We start from the raw sequence: 15,350 nt of genomic DNA on the forward strand, positions 1-15,350 counted from the left end.
CTCCCATCTCCAGACCTCTCACCTGCCCGCCCCCGGCCGCTCCTGCCTCCGGCCCCCCTCACCTGCCCGCCGCCCGGCCGTGCCGCTCCCATCCCCGGCTCCCCTCACCTGTCCGCCGCCCGGCCGTGCCGACCCCGGTCCCGCTCACCTGCCCGCCGCCCGGCTGTGCCACTCCCATCCCCGGTCCCGCTCACCTGCCCGCCGCCCGGCTGTGCCACTCCCATCCCCGGTCCCGCTCACCTGCCCGCCGCCCGGCTGTGCCGCCCCCGGCCGGCTGCCGCCGCTCGCTCCCCCGGCTCCGAACCTGCGGGCAGCGCCAGCGCCTCTCCATGGCGGGTCATGTGCTGCGGGGGGCGCGGGCGGGGCCGGGCCGGGCTGGGCTGGGCCGGGCGGGGCCGCGCCGTCCCCTCCCCTCCCCGGCCCGCCCTGGAGTGCCGGCAGCCGCAGGTACGGCGGGACTGCCGTGTGTCCCCCCCGGGCCGCCTCCGGGACACACCGGCGCTGCCTCCGGGACACACCGGCGCTGCAAACTTCCCCGGGCCGGTTCGCAGGGCGGCTCGGGAGCCGGCCCTCCACAGTGTGTGTAACCCCGAACGTGTCGCTCAGCAGACAGCGTGTCCTCACTTTGGCGGCTCCCAGGCTCGAGTCTGAAGGCACTCGCGTGAAGAAGTCACTAAAGGCCAGTCGATGGGCGTCAGCGAGCCTGTTTTAACCGAGCTGCACTCAGCCTGTTTTCAAAAACACTCTGGAGTACCTTTGTTACCGTCCTGTGCTGACTTGTAGATCCTCAGTTCAGCAGTGCAAACATTTAGTTCACCCTCACTATATTTCCTTTTCTCCTATGAAACAGTTATTTCTAACAAATACTTGCTGTGGAAATTCGTGTTTTCTGCTGCCTCTGACTCCTCGCGAGGGTGGGCAGCTGTGTAGCCTCCCAGGAGAGGAGATTGTGGAGCATGCAAATTGTGGCATTGTGTGTCATGCCACCAGCATCATGTGTCATGCCACCAGTTTTTCATCCCACATTGCTGGCTGCATACAGCTGTGTCCAGTTATGCACATTTCGAACCTTTATTTCAGAGAGGTCTTGGTGTTTCGTCTTTTGGTTTCTGGTAATCCATATTTCAAATGAAGCTGAGCTGAACATTTCCCATATTGCAGAATTGCAACACCCACAGCAACCTCTCTACTCAGCACTTGCTGGCATAGAAATCTGCTTAAGTGACTGTTGGCAAAAAATACACTGATCAGAGAGAATCCAGTGGAGAACAGCGAGGGTAGGGTTTGGAAGTCGTGGCCCAGGAAGAAAACACAGGGTAGGTAGCTATGGGATAGCTACAGTGGAAGGGAGCATTGTGGTAGTCTGCAGACATGTAAAAGGCTGCTCACGCAGACAAAGGTGATTTACTCTGCTCTCCTTGGATGAATTGGACATGTGTAGGAGTAATGGAGGTGAACAATAGGAAGGATATTTAGGGTAGCCATCAGGAAGGTGGTGAAGCTGTGGGAGAGGTGCGTTTGTGTCTGTCACAGGTCATCAATGAGCTGGCTGGACAGGGATCTGCCAGGAACAGCAGATGTGTGGTGCTGCTTTTCTGAGGTAGTCTGGAAGGGTGAGATGAACTCGTGATACCCCTTCCAGCTCTATAATGCTGTATTGGAAATGTGCCATAAAGAAAAATACTTATTTTCATAGACTTTTCCATTTTTATTATTTAAAATGATCAAATTTAAATATAATTTCTATGAATAAACACAAATCTATGTATTCATTTTCCTTTGAAACTATCCACATCTGCTGTTATGCAGCAGGCTTTCAGGAATCATTCATTTTTAATTCAGGATTGCCACTCAGGAGTGCAGTCCCTCTGACAGATAGCACTTAAGCCAGCACTTAATTAAAAACAATAATTAAAAAATAATTAAAACCATTGGTAAGACCAATTTAACAGCATCAATAAGTACCTCAGAAGGGCAAGGTGCCTTATTGACTGTAATAGACCTGTAATTGTTCAGTCATTAAACTGCTCACTCAACCTCCTTTTAGTAGTCATTCTTTCCATCAGCCAGAAAGACTTTTTCAGGAATATTTTCTCCATTAGAAGGGAGAACTGAAAACACTTCCCTCCCATCATGATGATTCAAGGCATTACTTCAGATTCATTGTTGTTTCTAAGAACCTGGCTATCAGTTTTGACTTTGTTGAATCAAAGTGAATATCAAATGCCCAGTCTCATTAGAACTGTAGATCATTTGTTCTTAAAATACTCTGATACATCATTTTTAGCACATGTATGACATGTAGCACCTTGAGAGACTGGGTTCATTTGTCTATTTACTTATGTCCTTTATGGAATAATGACTGTATACAGGTAAATTTATTTCACTTAAAACTTTTTTTTTTTTTTTTTTTTTTTTTTTTTTTTTTTTTTTTTTTTTTTTTTTTTTTTTTCTGATTATCAACTGTTCTAACCACAGTGTTTTCTTCAAAACACTAGAGGAAAGCCATATGTTAAGGATATGCTTTCCCATAGTTTTGTGAATTCTTCTACACACTTCTCACTGCAGGAAAGTGACATCACCAACAAAATCCACAGTGTCCACAACTTCTGTACTGTGAACTCACATAATCACAGTTAGACAGGAGATGTGTGTATGATACAGCATCTTATTTCTGAGTGCTGTTTCTCTGCTAGTTGTAAATTTAGAATTTTATTTTAAAAAAGGACTTTTACAAAAGTGTTCTGAAAATTATTTTCCAATGTAACAATAACATAAAGCTAGAGCATTTCAAAGAAATGAGAAAAATGTTTTATGAGTAGAAAGGCTCAAAAAGAGAGTATTTATTTTTCTACTACTAAAGACAGAAGAAACAGGCAGTACTGGTGGATATTACATTTTCAGGGGAACTCTTAAAGGATCTGCTATTTGTCATTCCTGCTCATTTGTACATGAGAAACTAAAGTAACAACTTTCATAATTTTGTTATTCCCTTGGCAAACCCTCTCAAGCAACCCCTAGAGTAGCAGCAAAAGCTGCTATAAGAGGACAAGGAGTCTCCTGTTCTTAATCACTCTGCCAGTGAAACGCTGCAGCTGAAGTGAACCACAGACATTTCCAATGTTTGGTTCATGGAATCAGAAGTGTTGGACGGATCCAGGTCTGCCAGGTTCAGATCTGTGGCTCAGATTTAAGCATCTATACTGCTTTGTCATGGCAAAATACCTGAAACAACTGGATGCTAATGACATCTGTGTGAATTACTGTCTTTACCAAGACAGACAGTTGTTGGTATTTGGTATCAAGCTCCTTTTGATATTTCCCTGATGTGATATCACTGACAGAAAAAAAAACAGATTTCATTATTTCAAGACATATCACCAAAAAAAAAAAAAAAAAAAAAAAAAATCATATGCTGAAATATGAGTTGCAACTCAGTATGGCTCAGTATGGCTGTTGTGGGAGTTGAAAAATTTACTTCAGCAAAAGTGCCAGCTGTTACAAAAACCTCTTTTATGGTATGTTTTCCTGATTCTCTCTACTTTGTGTTGAAAGCTATGATTTTATGGCAACCGTGTAGTCACTTTTTTCAGCTGGTATATTGTGATATACATGAAAAAGCCAGAATGTGCAGGGCCCAACATTTGTCATTATCTTTTCAAATAGGCTCAATTCTCTTCATACAGAAGCAGTGCTTCACAATCAAAGGATTCTTAATTAATGTAATTTCTCACATATTATATTTATATTTTTTTAATATTTTGATCTTATATATTAGTCTGTTTTGGAATTTAAAATCTAATAGCTCCTCTGGACCTTATGTAGTAGAACAGAGGGAAAGCATTAGGAAAAAGTATGATATCAGGGTATTTCTAGGCAAATTCCCTCCAGGAACACATTCCTAGTTTTCAGTGCCACAGGAATTTGATAAGGAAGAGGCTGCATGGAGCCTAAAAGGTTTAGTAACTTTTCATGGTGCTGTAAATTCTTGTTTTAATTAATTTCTGTTTCAATGTTGATAATGCTTTGCTCAAGGTTCTCCACAATTTAACTGTGCACAGAGTGAAAGATACCACTGAATTGTGTTTACCTGTCCTCTGTGATTGCTGAATAATGATGTTCTGCTCATGTTGCCAGCACCATTAATGATTTTACTGACATCTGCCATACAATAGTCTCTGAGGAAGTGGTGAGTTACAATAATATAAATTCAGCTTTTATATGGATCCAAGCTTTGTGAGTAATAAATCATAACAATGGTTAAAATTAATTAATGTTAGCAGTATCACTGCTTGTCCATGACAAATTTTATACAAGATGCACATTTTGAGCCCCAAATTTGACTGCATTTAGCACAAGACATAATCTGTACCAAAAACTCCATTTCCTTCATGGACATCAAGAGTCACTCCTGCAAATGACAGTGGCAGTGGCTAGATCCTCTGCTGAATATTTCCCTTTGGTTATTGTGAAGCAGTGAGCTTCAGGACCAGTTGTGGTTCTTTTACAGCCTAGATGTCTGAAGCCTGTCTTTCTTTCATATAATCTGAGAGCTGCTGTCATGTCACTCTTGCCATAACAGGTGAGAAAAGATTAAACCTAGAAATTCTCTAGACCACTCCCTGCTGTTTCCTTTGGCAAGTGAAATAGGAGTGTATTAACACAGCTTCATTCCCCCCCAGGGATATTCTGCTTTTCTTGTGGAAACGGTCCAGATGAAACCTGCCAGATCTCACTCCTTTGAGCTTGCAGCACGGAACAGACAGATCAGAAGAAGACACACTGTTTGGTTCACATTGTGTGAAAACAGTTTAAGAGAGTATGGAATCAGGGCTATGTTAAGAAAGCTGTTTTTGGTATATCTGAACACTACCCACTTTCAGACCCTATTTATTTTCTTGCCTTTTACAATTTTGTAGGAAGTAAAAAAAGAGTAGCTGGGGAGGTAGTTCTGTAGAGCAACTTACACATATGAGCAGTTCTTTTTTCTGAAGTAAGGGCTAGTTTTACATCCACCAACTGCATAGGAAAGAAAGTTGCTGGTATTTTCTAATGAAACTAATGGAAATGGGCATTAATACATGAAACTGAGTTTGATAAACACTATATCTAATGCTAGGCTGGATGTTACTTTCATTCTTACTAGATTGATGAAGGAGATTAATAAGAATTTTCAAATTTTAATTTTAGCTGCATTATTCCAAATCCCCAAAGTTATCTGAGATGAGTAAAAGATATGCAATTAAATCTGGCTGTTGACCTACCTAATGCATTTTTAGGAGCTATTACTCCATTTTCTTATCACTGAACAGCATATCCCAGCAATGCCAAGGAAGATTACATATATGTTTCAAGAGAATAACAGGCCCATGCTTTTACTCTGTAGAAAAGCTCCAGTGATTTATTATGCAAAATAAAGCCTTATTAAAAATAAATTTTAAAATAGATCAAGGAGAGTAAAGTCATTCAACACAGGATGAATTTTTAATCAATCAATCAATCAATCAATCAATCAGGGATTTAAATTGATATTATCAGAAACAGAACAAACATTAAATGCATGCAACAAGCTATGTATTGTTCTTGATACTGTCCCTACCCAGAATCACTTGTTTTATTGAGCAGCTGAACTCACTGCTCCATCAGCCAACTAGCCAAGCTTTCAGTTTTCTCCTTAAGTCAACTTGAAATTACTTAACCTTATAGCTGGAATGTTTTAATTTGGCAAATGTCAGTTCCCTTCTGCTAGCAGTTCAGGTAAACTGTGCAGCTCTTAAATCAATTTTGTATTCATTCTTTCCTGTGGTCTGCTTCAATGATTACATTTTACTGTTTGTGTTTCTTCATTAGTTTCTCCTGTGCTAATTTACTGCACAGACTTCTTTCCTTCAAGACCACTCACACCTAATTACCTGAGTTATTTTTATACTGAGTTGCAAGTACTTACCTTGGCACACTCTAGACTGCTGAGCTCCAATCATCAGTGCAAGAGCCTGGCTGGGCCATCTTCTGGGAATTTTAAACCAATATCAATTCTCACTGCTCTTCTTCACAGACACTTGCTACATTGCCATGTATAGCTTGGCATTGGTAGTGTTAACAAAACATCCACACATCTATTTTTAAATTGAACTATTTTGAGGATTCTCAAAAGTGAAAGCTTTTGGAGGAATTTCTGTAATTAATTACTTTCTCAACATCATTTTAGCAGAGATGGAATATAATGATCTTTTGAAATTTAAACTTCTCTCAGGCAATAATTCTCTACCCTTAAAAAAAACCCTGGCTTCTAAATCTGGGATTATTTTTTGTGTTATGTATCACATAATGATCTTTCAGTAGCATAACAGGTTTATTTTTCCCACTTATAAAAGTATAGAAGGTATAAGAGTCAACAGCAAGGATATCTTCTTTAAGAGTGGTGTGATCAATCCCAGCCTATAAAAATATTACTGTGGCAGGATGCTCTGCCCTGGAATGTGGTCAAGCTACTTGGACAATGTCCTGTTTGAAAGGCTCTCAGCATTAGACTGAGAGGGGCCATCATGTGCTGATTTTGGTGTTGAATTATGCTAAAACCACTCTGCTCACCAACCCCAAAATTAACATTTTGATAGTGATGCAACCAGAGACATGGCTGGGAGCCAACTGCTTGATACTCTGTGGTTCCAGTCCCCTCTCATATGGTTAGATACCATACTCCTCCCTGGAGTGTGTGGGGATTCCTCCCTTGGGTAGGGGCTATCTCCCAAGGCTACTGGAGGCTGAGTGAAAGAGATATGACCATGAGCACTGGCACAGTGAATTACATCAATCTCTACTTAATTATTGTTTCTTTTTGCTAGTTTAATATAATTTCTTTAATATATTTGCTCTGATATAGTGCACCATCACATGCATTCACAACTATTAGCTTTAGCTTTTAGACTGTATAGCAAGTAATTCTGATTAAGATTTTTGCGTTGTCATATGGCATAATAAATAATTAATTTTATTGAAACGAATCTGGTTTGCCATCATTAATCCTGCAGGACAAAGTTACTTAAAGTGTTGATAAAGTCTGAGGCTAAGATTGAGAAGGAGTTTATAAAGCCAGGAGTAATTTCTGCACCTCGTGACTCAGAAGAGGGCTTCTCTAATAAACTTTGTCTGAAGCTCCCACTCCCACCTGTGACACTTATAAATTAGTAGCAATCTCTAAGCAATTGGTAATAGGCAAAATTAAGCATTATTTAAGAATTTGTGTAGCATAACCAAGTTAGCAACCTCAGGCAACTTTAAAATATTGAGTCATTCATAAAATATTTTTATTGTGATAACTTATATATCTGTGCTAATGGAAAAGCATCCAATCCATCTGTCTATGTAATTAAAAATTTAATTTGCACCACTGAACAGGCAGAATAACTGAGCATCTGAAAACAAACAGAAAAATGAGTACAGGCATGTCTTCATACAGAGAGAGACATGATCATGGAAATAACTTTAGATAACTTCATTCAGTGCAAAAGAGAAACATGTTATGGCAACTTAATATCTGCTGAGTTTTACTGGGGTTTCTTTGCTCCACAATCCTTCATTTGGTATGTTAAGTAATTTCCTTCAGCTAATAGTGCAAAGCCCCATACTTGGCCTAGTGTGTGACATGATTGTTTATTATCTTTTCAGTTATCCAAATTATCTTAAGAGCCTTTAAATTTACAAAATTAATTTTGGCAAATTGGCTAACCTCACATACATCCTTTAGCTAGATTAATTAATCTTGTGAGAGGAATTGTGGTTCTTAAGTGGTGATTGTGTGAATTGACTTCCTGTGTGACTGACTGCATAATTGACCAACTTTGTCTGTGTATGAGAAGCAAAGATTTCTTTGCTCTGCCAGTCTCCTTTAGCCTCTTCAGTAAAAAAAGAGAAATGGAAGATTCAAAAATCAATTCATTTCTTTTGTACACATATCTGCTTTAGGATGGGATGAATCATACCTCACAAATGTCCATTTGTTTCCCATGATGGCAAGGAAAGGCTAGACAACAGTTCAGATAAAGTATTAACACTGTAGGTTAAACACTATGTTTTGTCAGAAGAATCTGACCTTAGAGTTTTTTACTTTTTTTTTTTTTTTTGTGTGAAAAAAAATTAAATGCTCTACTACTTAGTATAGTTATTAGCTCTTACCATCACAAGCATTTACTATATTTTATTATTTATAACTATCTATTTAATAACTAGTATCATACACTTATTTAGATAGCTATGAAAATGCTTTGTATTTTTGAAATAACCTAATTTGTTCTGCATGTCACAGATGATTTTAGAAATGCAGTGTTTGGTTAGTCCTCACAACATTACTGTGAAATAGGTAAGTACCATTATGATTAATTGCAATGAATTGCTGCCATGTGCAATTAAGCTGTACTTCCATGAAGAACACTTTGTGTTTCCAGGTGTCTGAACATTTAGAAGGATCTGGGTCCTACAGGACTGCATAAAAAAGTGCTGAACTTTGTGGGGGAGGTATTCCTTACTGCTTCTGGGTGCATGGCAGGGAAAGTGTGTTTGCAGCTCATGCACTGCAGTTTTTATGTGCTGTACAAGGACTCTGTGTACTCTGGAGAACTTTCGGAATGCGATTCAGAGAAAACTTTCATGGATAGAAACAGTCCTTCTTCCTCAATTTCAGTCTGTCACATTTGCATAAATAGTATCTCATTAATTAGACTAAATTTCCCAAGCTTTTCAACTATCCAGCAATGTGATCTGAACACTCCCTGGAACAGTCCTTATGACATGCCCACCTGGCTGTGGGTGTAGGAACTAATGATGTTTTGTAATTTTTGTCGTTTAACTCCAGCCAAACTCCACTAAGCCACTGGATCAGTCCCCCATCTGCAGGATCAGGGACAGAATTGGAAAAATAAAAGTGGGAAAGCTCAGGGATTGAGATACAGACAGTTTAATGAGGTAAGCATAAACCACTCACACAAGCAAAGCAAAGCAAAGCAGGAATTAATTCACTGCTTCCTGGGGCAGGCAGGTGTTCAGCCATCTCCAGGAGAGCAGGTCTCCATCATGGTAATGGTGGTTTGAGAAGACAAATCCCATCACTCCAAACATCCCCCCCCCCCTTACTCCTTCTTCTCCCAGCTTTATATAATGAGCATGTCACATGGTCTGGAATATCCCTTTGGTCAGTCGGGGTCACCTGTCCTGGCTCTGTCTCCTCCAGCCTCAAATGCACCTGCAACTTCCTCCCCAGTTTGTCAGTGCAAAAAGCAGAAAAGGCCTTGGCTCTGTATCACCCTGCTCAGCAATAACAAAGGCATCTCTATATTATCACCTTGTGTTCAATACAAATCCAAAACACAGCCCCACACCAGCAACAGTGAAGAAAATGAACTCCATCCCAGTGAAAGCCAGCACAGTAATTTTTTTTTTTTTTTTTTTTTTTTTTTTTGAGAACACTGGATTATAAATAATCCAGAAAATTCTTGTTACATCTGCACAGTAATAAGTAATCATGGTAATTTCTGTTCAATGGCTAAAACCCACCTTCTTTATTGTAGGCTTTGCTGTGAGGATAAATCATCTGACAGGCAATTCCCACACAGAATTAGTAACTTTTTTGTTGATTTTGTAGTGTGTGTTTAAGAAGAGAAACAATAAGCAAACATGTGAAAGCATTCACTTCAAACCATGCATAAAACTAGATAACCTAAAACTAAATATATTAGTTGATTCTCCTCACTCATGATATTCCAATTGCAATTGATTAGTGTAAATATCTTTGTTATTCACTTATTAAAACTCCACCAGGCAGTGTTTTTATAGATGTCAGTAGGTGTATGTGTATGGGTACAAGCCTGTCAAAACAATCTGTTTAATGTCCCTGAGTTTTGTAAACCTTTCATCGTTGTCAGACAGGTTTTCCTAGGGGTGATGATGGGTATGCTGATCGATTTCATTCTTTGTTTCAGGCTGCATGAGACTTTGTATAGCTTGGAGCAAACATGTAGTGTACACAAATAGGAAAGAATTCATAATCTATCAGACTGTGGGAAGTCTCCTTAGGTGGTGTTAATAATGAATTTACAAATTCAAAAATTCATAGTTCTAAGTAGATAAATACTCAGGTTTTTCCACAGACAGTTTCTGAAGGAATTTTGCAACACTGACTAATGCTTCTCTCATTTAGAGAGGAAATCCTCTCTACTTCCCTTGGTCTTTTACTCCTCTATCTTGAACTGTTTGTATTTAGAGTACAACCTTGTTCTCAGCTTGCCTAGGAGCAAATACAGTTCACTTCCTCTGTAGACACTACTGTGCATCAAGCAGATATTAATAATGTATATTGTAGCAGTAATAGCCCTAAGTGTCAATAAAATCACAAATAACCTTGAGTAAGCATAAAATATTACAGTCATATTAATAAATGAAAAGGAAGTAGAATCCAGAAGAATGAGGGTATTCTATTATAATATCCAAATCTCCTCTTCTGTAACCGTGTTTGTGTTGTACCAATAATGCCTAAACGGGATGATAGAAAGCCTGAAAGACCCATGGCCATATTTTCCCCTTCTCTTTCCCATACAACTGTTTTGTTTCCATAATTTCTTTCCTTTCCACTCTAGTTTGATTTCCATTTGCCTTAATTATGCTGCTGTGCTCGATAGTTCTCAACTTCTGACTCAGTGGAACAATTCCTGACAAAAGCACTGTCATCTAAGAATGCTGTAAAACTTGTTATCAAGAAGAAAATGTGTAATTTTAACATGTATTTAACATTTTAATACTGACTTATTTCAGGAAGAACCCATGAAGTCAAGCACATGTGTATGCTTTTCTTTAATTGAACATCTATAATTGTAATAAGAGAGATTTGTTAAATATTTGGGATTTTTATTTGTCTTTGAAAGCATAGTTAAATTTATGTGCCTTTTTTAGTGTTTTACTTGATCATTTATAGTATGAATATTTTTGACTAATGAGTAAAATGTTTTAAAAGTAAATGGCAGAAATATTGAGCAAAGGATACTAAGCTGTGAATTTTCTGTGAATTCACAGATACTATGAATTGTCATTCTCTGTACATTATCATTGCTTGCCACAAAACAACTTCAGTAATCTTGACTAAATTTTGTTTGCTTTAAATTCTACTTATAAAACTAAAAAGTTGTTCTAATATAATTCACCAATTTTAAGCAGATATCTCTGATTTTTGGAACAAATATTGTCTTTCAGGTTTAGTTTTTATTTTCACTTGAATTCACTTCTGCATGAAAAATTGAAAACCAGCCAGTGGCAGCACCCTATGTCAGTTTTGTGTCCCCTTCCCAGTGTCAGCTTTGATTTTCTTTCCTAGCCCTGTCTTGCCTTGCCTTACCTTTCTTTCACAGAATCACAGAATTGCTGAGGTTGGAAGAGACCTGGATACCATCCAGTCCCACTCCCATGCCAAGGCAGGCTCACCTAGAGCAGGTTACACTGAACATGTTCAGGTTGGTTTGGAATGTCTCCATAGAGACTCCTTGACCTCCCTGGACAGCCTGTTCCAGTGCTCTGCCACACTCAGTGTGAAGAAGTTATTTCTCTTGTTGAGCTGACATTTCTTGTGTTTTCTTTTATGGCCCTTACTCCTCATTCTGTCACTGGGCACACAGAAGAGTCTGGTGCCACCCTCTTGACACCTGCATTTGAGATATTTATATGTATTGATGAGATCCCATCACCCTTCTTAAATTTTTATCCTGAGATCATTTGGTTTAACAACTATATTAACTTCTTCTTGCTGCTGCTGTTTTAATGACTTCCAGAGTAATTTCAGTGACTCAGGGTTCAATTCATTCATCAAAACTGACTGTTTTGAACTGCTTCAGCAACACAACATGATTGCCAGCCCCTTTATGCTTCTCTCTGTGTGAGGGAAATCTCTGCTTTTTGTTTGCTTCTCAACAATTTCCTTTTCATGGCTCCAGCTAAGTTCTATGGCTAAGTCCTAGCTACCAGACTGGAGTGTCTAGACTGGATATCATTAACTAAATCTTTTTCTCAATTGTGATTTATAGCAAATTTTGTCTTTAGCTGTGGCCAATGATAATTTATATTACTTTAAAAAAAGTGTGCCTCTCTTCCTGTTTTCTAAATCAACTTTCAAATGGTCAAGATGAATGTTTATGGTTTGGTAGATAAGAGAAGGATCATTCTAAGATTATTCTTCTCTGTTGTTTTCCTGAAGTTTGTATATTCAGCTCAACTACATCTTGCCATAATGTTACTTTCCTGAGTGCATCTCAAACTACCTAACATGTACAGACAGGATTCTGCTTGGCCTCCACTTGTTTCCTTGGGGAAACATGGATATTTTATGTGTTTGGCCTCACATCTGCTAGTTCTAAGAAGACATGTCAGATACCCTTCAAAATAACAAATGACACTTGCATTTGAAAATGTGAGTTAAGCCGAAAATATCTTTGGTAAAAATATTAAATACTTTATAGTGAATGAATAAAATTTCATATATACTCTACTCAAAGGATTTTCTTGAAATAAAAGTATTACTTTGACTGAAGCAATTCCTTTCCAGCTCTTTTCAGTCTCTTATTTTTTTGTTTGTAAGTTATCAGCTTAACCTAGCAAATGATTAATAAATTCTTAAAATGTATTACACAGGAAGACTTAAAAGAAAATATTCATTTTTTCCTGACCTGTATCTTGTGTTTATCATCCTAAAGATCTCAGTGATTCTTGATTACACTAAAGAAGTATGTGAAGTATACTGGTGGAAATGAAATCCCAAAGGCTCTCTCTCATATGTTACAAGATTAGCAGTTTCAGCATTGCAGTGCGATTCAGAATACTAGCACCACAATAATACAAGCTTTGGAGCACAGAAGAGAGAAAGAACATCTCTGTACTTTCCAAAGTTGTCAAAGAGAAAAATGTGCTAACATATTAAATGCACCACCTAACTAGGTAGCAATGCTGTAATCAGCTCAAATATAATTGGGGCACAAAGTTGTATGAGTAGGTTTAAAGGTACTGGGCCAGATTATTGGTTGGAATAAATTGGAACAAAATTGAATAAGGTAGGTTAAACTTCTCTTGAGGTATTAGTTTTATGCATTTGGGAAGTTAGCTTGCTGACCTGAAGGAAAGGTGTTGCTGACAGCAAATATTTGTTTCTGCTGTTCTACCCAAACAGTTTATATATCCTTTGATGAATTTAAAACAGCATGGGCTAGAATTTAATCTAGTTTAAATTTAAATTGTACAATTGATTTCTTTTAACTCTGATTCAATCTTGTGTGGCAGCAGAACAGCTTAGAACATCAAACTCCTGAAACTACATGAACTGGTTTTTAAAGGGATTTTGCTTTCAGATTGAAGTACTTGGGTTGCTTGCTTTCTTGCTATGTAGTCCTTAACTCCCTATTTCGGAGAGGAATTTTGGTACAAAAAACAAATTTTAAAAGCACTAGAAAGAGAGTTGACCCTCAGTAAAAGAATTTGAAGACAGGTCTCAGCAGCATTGGTGAGATTTGGCCTTCCCCTGGGAGACCCTTTGAGGATCCACTTGCACAATGGTGCATGCCCTGCTCAGGGCATGTATAGTTCACATCCTACAAAAATGGAGAGTTTTTCTGCATGGCTTTTTCCATGGGCAGCATATTCATATGGAATGCTGAAGAGCCCAGAAGTGAAGCAACAGACAAGAATTTCACATCCTCACACCCTCACAGCTGGCTTGAACAGCATCTCTGTAGATTTCTTACAGCAGATGGGGGCAGGGATAACACATTAACAACAGAGAGAGCCTGGGGAAATTAATCTAATTGAACCCCTTGAAAAGTGCACAGAAATTTACCTACCATTATATAGAGGCCACTACTATTTGGTAATTTCATCTTGACTAGAAAATATTTGGGATGACAGAATCACAGTGATTGAAGTTGGAAGACACCTCTGGAAGTCATGTGGTCCAACCCGCCTGCTCAGCTTCTGTTTGTTGCACTTCATTCCATGTTCTGGATGCCAGAAGAAACAGGATAATGAACACACAGATGCTGCTGAAGAAACCTAGATCTATTTTGGAGACATCTAGCAATGGTGGAAGAATGTCACACATTTTATTGAAATGAGAGTCTCTACCTTCCCCTCAGTGTTGTGGGCTGTGCCCTATTTTGGTACTAAAAGGCACAAAGCCTGTGCTGCTGCACAGGGGTTCAGATCAAGGCTGGGATTTGACTTTCTCTTTTGTAAACTGGTGTCTTTGATATAACTGGAAGATATTATACCAAAAAGCCAAAATGTCACAAACTTGGCTTTTCAGTTACAACTCAAATACATTTTAATATTAAATAAAATATAAAATATTTCTATAAGACTCTTGCAGTGTTTAAAACTTTGAATTTTATTTTTAATAATCTGTATTTTCCAGTGCAGGCCAAAAATAATGTTTGTATATCAAATTTTCCTCAGGGATGAAATTCACTCTGTTATGGATAATTACCCATGTATTACAAATCCCTACTTCAAGTAGTATGATTCTTTTAAAAATCTGATATTATTTTTCTGTTTTCTGTCTTGGCTCCATAATTTCCATTATATTAGTCAATAATCTCATTTTTTAAATTGTAATGCAAAGTAAAATATATCTTGTAGATATCAAATATGAAGCAGGCAGTTTGGGGCCTTTTCCAGAGGTTGTTACAGATTATTCTTCTTCATAGAACTGTTATTGCTGTAGATATTGGTGTTTCAGAATAGTCAGATCGCTCCTGCTCCTGCTTCAGAAAGTGTTTTAGTACTTCTAGCCATTTAGTAAATCTTTCAGTAAAAAGCTTTTGTCATCAAGAAAAAGACAAAGTTGATTTTTCTTTGTCATTACAGCTTTCATACATTGTACTGTATGTGAAAAGAGAGGAAATTTCAGTCTTGTGTCTTATTTGCTAATCAGTTTTGGAAGAAATAGTTATGTATGCTTCAGCTTATTTCTTCTGGGAATGCAGAACTGTAAGGATGGCTAAACAGAACAAAGGGGATCATTGCAAGTGTATTGGCAAATGTAATAGCTGAAATCAAAGGATTAAAACATTGCAAGACTCACATGGTTGATCAGAAATGAAGTAGAATATTTAGGGAATTATATTTAATTATAATGTGCAAATCTGATTGTCACTCACTTTTCAGTGCCATTATCTAGGAGTAAAATCTGATTTAGTTTGAACAGGAAATGATTGTACAAGTTTTGGTGTGACAGTGCCACCTGCTGTTATATTATGCAATTTGAAAAGAATTTTTTGGGTAGTTTAGATACTCATTCCCACTGTGAAAAGACACACAGGAAAGTTTAG

This window comes from Erithacus rubecula (genome assembly GCF_903797595.1).
Source record: "Erithacus rubecula genome assembly, chromosome: 3".
Lineage (NCBI taxonomy): Eukaryota > Metazoa > Chordata > Aves > Passeriformes > Muscicapidae > Erithacus > Erithacus rubecula.